Raw genomic sequence first — 6288 nt, forward strand, 5'->3', positions numbered from 1 at the left:
ATGTGTTGTTGCTAGGGGATGTAAGTTCTCTCAGGCTCGGAGATAGATGGAGGTATATATAATTTCAGGTGCTTGTAATATGTGCGCCTAATCTTTATAGAAGGATTTATTGTGTAAATCAATGACAAAATAAATGGCAGCGGCTCCTACGCAGCTAGGGCAAGGAAAGGCTGCATCTAATGTGGTTTTCCTGCTCAGCCACTTACTTATTAAGGCTACTGGCACACCAAAGTATCCTACAGTCTTCTGCCACACATGCTCCAGACTCAAATCCAGTGCAATGGACAAAAAAATGAAGCATAAAACTACCTTGATCCTTCACAGCGACGTGGTAGCTGATGATATTTGGACCTGAGACTATTTCCCCCCCCCAAAAAAAATATGATAGAAATATGGTAGAGGCAGAGTCAGAAGATGGTTAATAATCTGTAGCAAACCCTACTAAGCTGTGGGCTAAATAAATGTTGATTCCAATGATATCTGCTGAAAATCAGCATACAACAAAACATTTGGTGATAACATATGGAAGGAGGTGTGGGAGACAGTTAGAGGAAGCCCTTCACTTTTCTGTACATGTTTATAATCTGGTGTCCTCAACATAATAGAGACTGCATATTGAAAGTGTCTGTAGGCAGCCTGGCTTCCAAAAAATAAAAAGTGCTCCTGTGAGTAGAAACACTGCCATTTTAACGTGTTATTTCCTCGTTTGGACTTCCCATCCTCAAGCCAGCTTCAGTGAACACAGACACTGCATTATAGGGGCCATGCTAGGGAACAATTGTTTAGAAGGCTGTACCACAGATCTGTAACGTTCTCCTTCTATACGCTGTCGCTTAAATCCAGGAAACCACATTTTAAATACGATGCTGATCTCTATCTAGGGGAGTTTAAACAAAAGCAGCCACTCTTGCAAGATACTTCCTTTGGCTAAGCTGGAAATCCTAGGCTTGTAGGAACTAATCTGGGAAATTACTTAAATGTATGCTTAAACCCATGTGTACTTGCTTTGAAGTCAGCGGGATTACTTGTATGTTTATATGCTTTGGTGGTTTGAGGCCTTGAAACATAGGAGGACGTTTGGCATCTAGACAAACAGGGCTAGAAGGAGCATGAAGAAATTATCTCCCTTCTGTGGGATTGGTTATACTTATGGCATTCCTGGCAGATTTTTTTTTTTCCTCGGCTGTTGTTAAAAACATCTGGTGATAGAGACTCCACAGCTTTCCTAGGCTCTATTCCCGTGCTTCGCTATTGTTACTATTATAAATGTTTTTCCCTCAAGTTTGACTTGCATCTGTCTTGCTGCAAGTTAAACTCATTGCTGTTTGGGCTATCTAGCTTGCAAGAACTTTGGATGTGACAATCTTCTACACACTTAAAAGTTTTAATGTTGCCTTCTCAAGGACTCTTTCCTCTAAAGACCCCAACATTTCCAAATCTTTTCTCCTGGGCAGGTTTTGTAGTCCTCTGGTTTTCTTCTGGGGCTCTCCGATGAGTCCATCTCTACCTTGCTTCCGTCTCTCCCCTTTTCTTCTCCCATTGAATTTCAGCCATTTCTTGGCACCACTGTGATTGTCAACATCTTTGCAAACTGGGAGCCTCCTTACTTGCAGCTGCCCTGAACACCCCACTTGTGTAGTCTGTAAGTGCAGTGAATGTGCCCTTTCAGGGATAGATGATTCATGAAAATACCAAACAGAATCATATCCTCAGCAATTTTGTATCTTCCCCCAGCTGGCTTGCTTTGGCTGTGGGCAAATGGTAACTTTCCCATCGTGTTCAGCCACTTTGTATCTGTCTTGCAACTGCTCCATTCTCGCTGTGTTTTGTTGGTATGCACGTGAGAGACTGCCTCAAAAGCTTGACTAAATCAGGAGATGTGACATCTCTTGCTTTGTTTCTGTCCACGAGGCCTGCTGCCCTATGGCAGAAGGAAATTAAATTGATTTGACAGGATTTATTCTCTACAAATCCATACTAGCAGCTATTCATTTCAGTGTTATCTTCTGGGCGCTTACAAATAGTTTGATTACTTGTTCTGGTGTTTTTCTGAGGATTGAAAACAAATTGGGTGGCTGCTAAGTCCTCAGCTCTGTTTTCCCCCACTTGCCGAGCAAGGGCTTGTTTGCTTCCCTCCAGCCCTTGGGCACCGCATCTCCACCACCAGCACTCTCAGAAGTGACTGTCCGGTGAATCAGAGGTTGCATAAGTGGCTATTTAAGAATCCCGGGTTGAAATTCATTGTGCCCAGTCAATCTGAAGACCTTTAATTTATTTAAGGGCATTTTAATCTGCTCTTTTTAGGCCGTTATCTTCCTGCTGCTACATATTCTGTTCCTTGTCTGCACTGGCGTCTTTGTCCTTTAGAAGTTTCTCAGAGGCACTCCCAACTCTCCTTAATAATTTATTTTTGCCTTCTGTGAGGTCTGAGTTTAGGCCAACTGCCTGGGTTTGATCCTGCTGTCAGCTACGGTTGTGTTGCTTCTGAACTGAGGCGTAACTGGAGACTGGGGAAACAGCCTGAATTTCTGCTTCTTACTCAGGCAGCAGTCTTGCCTGATGTATGAGTGCTCCACATAAAACTAAGAACTGCAGTAATGGGACACGTGATATGTTGTGATTTGGGATGTCTGCTGACCAAGGCTGGGTTGGAGTTGTTATATTGATTTTTTTTTTTTTCCAACTAACTAGAACAAATGACTCAACAGTCACTTCGAGAGGATTAAGAATACTCATGCCACAGAGCCAGCTCCTCTTTGTTAGGTGTGAGAATTAATTTTAACAAATAGTCTGTCTAGAGAGTGAATTGATCACATTGCTATTTACCTCCTCAAGTTTTTTCTGGTTGCACTTTCTCTTTTGCAGTTCTACTGTTGTTCAGGTACCAGAGTGATAACTTCATCTGTTCCTGTTTTCCTAGAAAAGTCAAATAGAGAGCCTCGTTACAAACTTCAGTACATTGTCATTCTACTATCTATTCTCATAATATTACTTTCTCCATAGTCAAATGAAGAAAGTTCAGCTGAAATTACTTCTGAACTAGTAGCAATTGACTGTATATAAATAAAGTTTCTATAATTTTAATATATTTGAGGGCTTTTAGTTTCTCTTCTATAGAAGAGTATTTTCATTCCTGTTATATTTCTCCATAATCTTTTTTTTCTGAAGGGGAAAACTGCGAAAGTGCAATAGGCAAAGTTGTTGCTTTGAGACATGCAATGAGATACTGGGCTAAAAGAAATGGCAGTATTCTACATAATTTTAAGGGATCTGGTAGGGAAATAGCCCAATTTTATGGGAGCTCTTATGGAAAAATTCTGATTTTATGTAGATTCAGGTGAAAAGATAAATGTCTTGGGATTTCTAGAATTGGGTGGATTTCTCGAGATCCATGAAATCTGCGACAGCCATGGAAAAATGCACAGTTCTTGTCATGGAATAGATTTTTATTGTGATCTGCAGAACTTTCTTTTCTATGTACATCTGTGCCTCTGACACGTGCATTCTGGACCTCTTCCTCATCTTGTAGTTTCTTCCTGTGAATATTTTATGCTTCTTGATGGATGCATAGCACTCTGATCCTCAGATGATAGAAATCCATGGCTGCCTACAAAGGATGTTCAGTGTGCAAATGTGTGTGGGGGGGAAAGGGTGTGAAAAATAAGAAATACTAAACACAGGCCTGCAGGTTTTGTGTTTTTATGCTAGTACCAGCTTATTTTATGCATTATAGAGGGCAAAATAATTGGGAATAAGGAATGGTAATGATTTATCATATTCAATGTGAGACCTAAGCAGTGCAGCATCAATAGCAACCATCTTACAATTTGTAAAATCCTGGCTTTCGCAGAAGGTCCAGCACAGGACCACCTGAGGAGCATATAAAGCTTCAGAAGAGAGCGATGGTATTGCAGCATCTCCATTTATCCTGTAAGCAATGCCCTCTATGGCTAGGACGCAAGTGTGACTGTAGCATGCTTGCCTTGTTCCCTGTCTCGACAGAGGCAGCAGAGCTGAAATAGATCTTGCTTTTCAAGGAGAGAAATTAAGACACAGAGGAGAAAAGGAATGCATCCTCAGACAAGGCTTGAAAATCAATGGTGAGATGAGGTGAAAACTTGTAGGATGGCTGTGTCAGAAGGGCATGGGAAATGACAAAGAAAAAGCTATATTAGATAAGTAGGGAAATCAGAAAGGAAAGAATTGTGAAAGAGATTAAGCCAAATCTATGCAGGGTTTTAAATGAAGAAGCCTGAACGGTATCTTGAGATGATCAGGGAGCCATCTGATTAGCTTTGATTTAATGATATTCTTGAACATCTTTGTATGCCTGAGCAGCCAGAACTGAGAACGTTCCCAACGGCAGAGCTGAAGCGTCTCTGAGGGAATCACCTTCCCCTAGCTGGGGGAGATGTGAGGAAACGTCACGTGGAGCAGAGGCAGAGGGGCGTGCAGGTCATTTCACTGTACAGGCAAAGGAGAGGAAATGAATATCAGGGTCCTGATGATGTCCTGTGCTGCTGCTGCTTCAGTAAGAAATATGAAGCAGAGAGCTGGAGCTGAGGCTGGATGTTGGTGCAGTCGGAGCTGTCTATATTTAGCAAAGCCACAAGGAGTTTCTGTGGGGCAAGAGGGACAAATGGAAAGGGATGTCTGGCATATGAGGGAGCTGTTTGTATTAGCTGCAGCGGGCACAGGTATCTGTGCTCCATGTGATGCTGTGTTTTATTGCCTGCTACCCATACTCTTTACTGAACCAAATAGGTTCCCAGGATCTCTATTCCCTTTTGCTCAGTTTCTGTAAATGCTAAATAGAATTTTGCCATGTATAATGTTTTCCAGAGAAAACATCACCTTTTGCTGTGTTAGCTATATTATTCTAAAGGAGTTTAGGTCCTACTGGGACCAAGAACTGCTTTTCCTCTTTCCCCATCAAACAACCTACAATCCAGCTCTCATTTGCATAATCCTATTTCAAATAAGAACAATACGAATCCTCCAGTTTATGCTAGCGAGGAAATTTGGGTGGTTATTTCATCATTGCCTGGAGAAGCAGGACAGGGAAGCTGCCAAGCTGTCTCTGTACAGCTTCGCTCTGCTGAAATCTAGTGTAGAAAGTGTAGTTGTCTTGATAACATATTCGGCTCTTTTCACCTTTTGCTAGCTTGTGCTGTCGGTGAGTTGTGGCTGTGCATTTTTCTCTCACAGTAGATAACAGCCTGCCCACCTCCTCCCCAAAGGGTACAGGTCAGACGAGGTCCTGTTGTCTCTTTCTCTGGCTGCAGCTTCCTGATGTATCTGTCTCTACACCGGTGACCCTCAGATCGTAGTATTGATTCCTGCATCACCTCTAGGATTGCTAATAAAAAATGGCTAGTTAAAATGTTCCCATAGCAGCACGTATTAACCAGCTGGAGGCCTACCTGTTGGCTGCGGTGAAGTTTTCAGCACAGAAGAGGTGCCCAGCTTGAGGATAGCAAAGCCTGGAAGTGGATGGCTGTGATAGCACTGACACAGTGTGCCTGCAGGTCAGGAGTAGGCAGGAGGCTGGGGAGGCCGCTCTCTCCTGGCCTCTGCTCCAGTGCCCCCCTCCTTGCCAGGCTGCTGCCCTGCGCTCTGTGAGGCTGCCTGCCAGCAGAGCCATGGCCAGTCCCTGTCCTCCTGTGCCAGAGGGCAGGGCGAGGGGCTGTGTCTTTGGGCATCCTGCACGTTGTGCAGTCCTTGTGGTGCAGGAGCCAAAGTTAGCTGTGATGTTGGATGGGGCGAGGAGAGGATGTGCTACTGCTTCCAGTCAGGAGTATAGACCAGTTCCATTCTAATATAAAGGCTTTGAAACTTTTCAATTATTCCTTTTCCTTTTGTGCAAAGTGCGCTTGCCTTGTGTGTTTTGTCAAGTTAGGAAAGAAGAAAATGGCCACTTCGTACTGCGTTTTCTCCAACTGTCCCATTTTCCCCTGAAGCGATTTGTGCCAGTATCTAACTGCGCCTCAGACAAAATATGCACAGCTAATACCTGTGAATGTATTCATGCTGATGAGTCCCGCTTGCTAAAAGTGTCCTGCTTGCACCACATTCTGCAACCATGGCCATATGTCTGTGGATTAGCATATTTGATTAAACATATATACAGAACTAGAGATCACAGTAGAAGGGCATGTACTGTATGAGCCTTTAATCTCAAATGTGCCCCGTGGGTAAGGTAGATGGATTAGTATTGTCACGTGTAATCATCTAATCTTACTTCTCAGACCCATTGACAGAGCTTCAGGGTTGGAATCCCCAAAGATC

This window comes from Numida meleagris, chromosome 4 (assembly GCF_002078875.1).
Source record: "Numida meleagris isolate 19003 breed g44 Domestic line chromosome 4, NumMel1.0, whole genome shotgun sequence".
NCBI lineage: Eukaryota > Metazoa > Chordata > Aves > Galliformes > Numididae > Numida > Numida meleagris.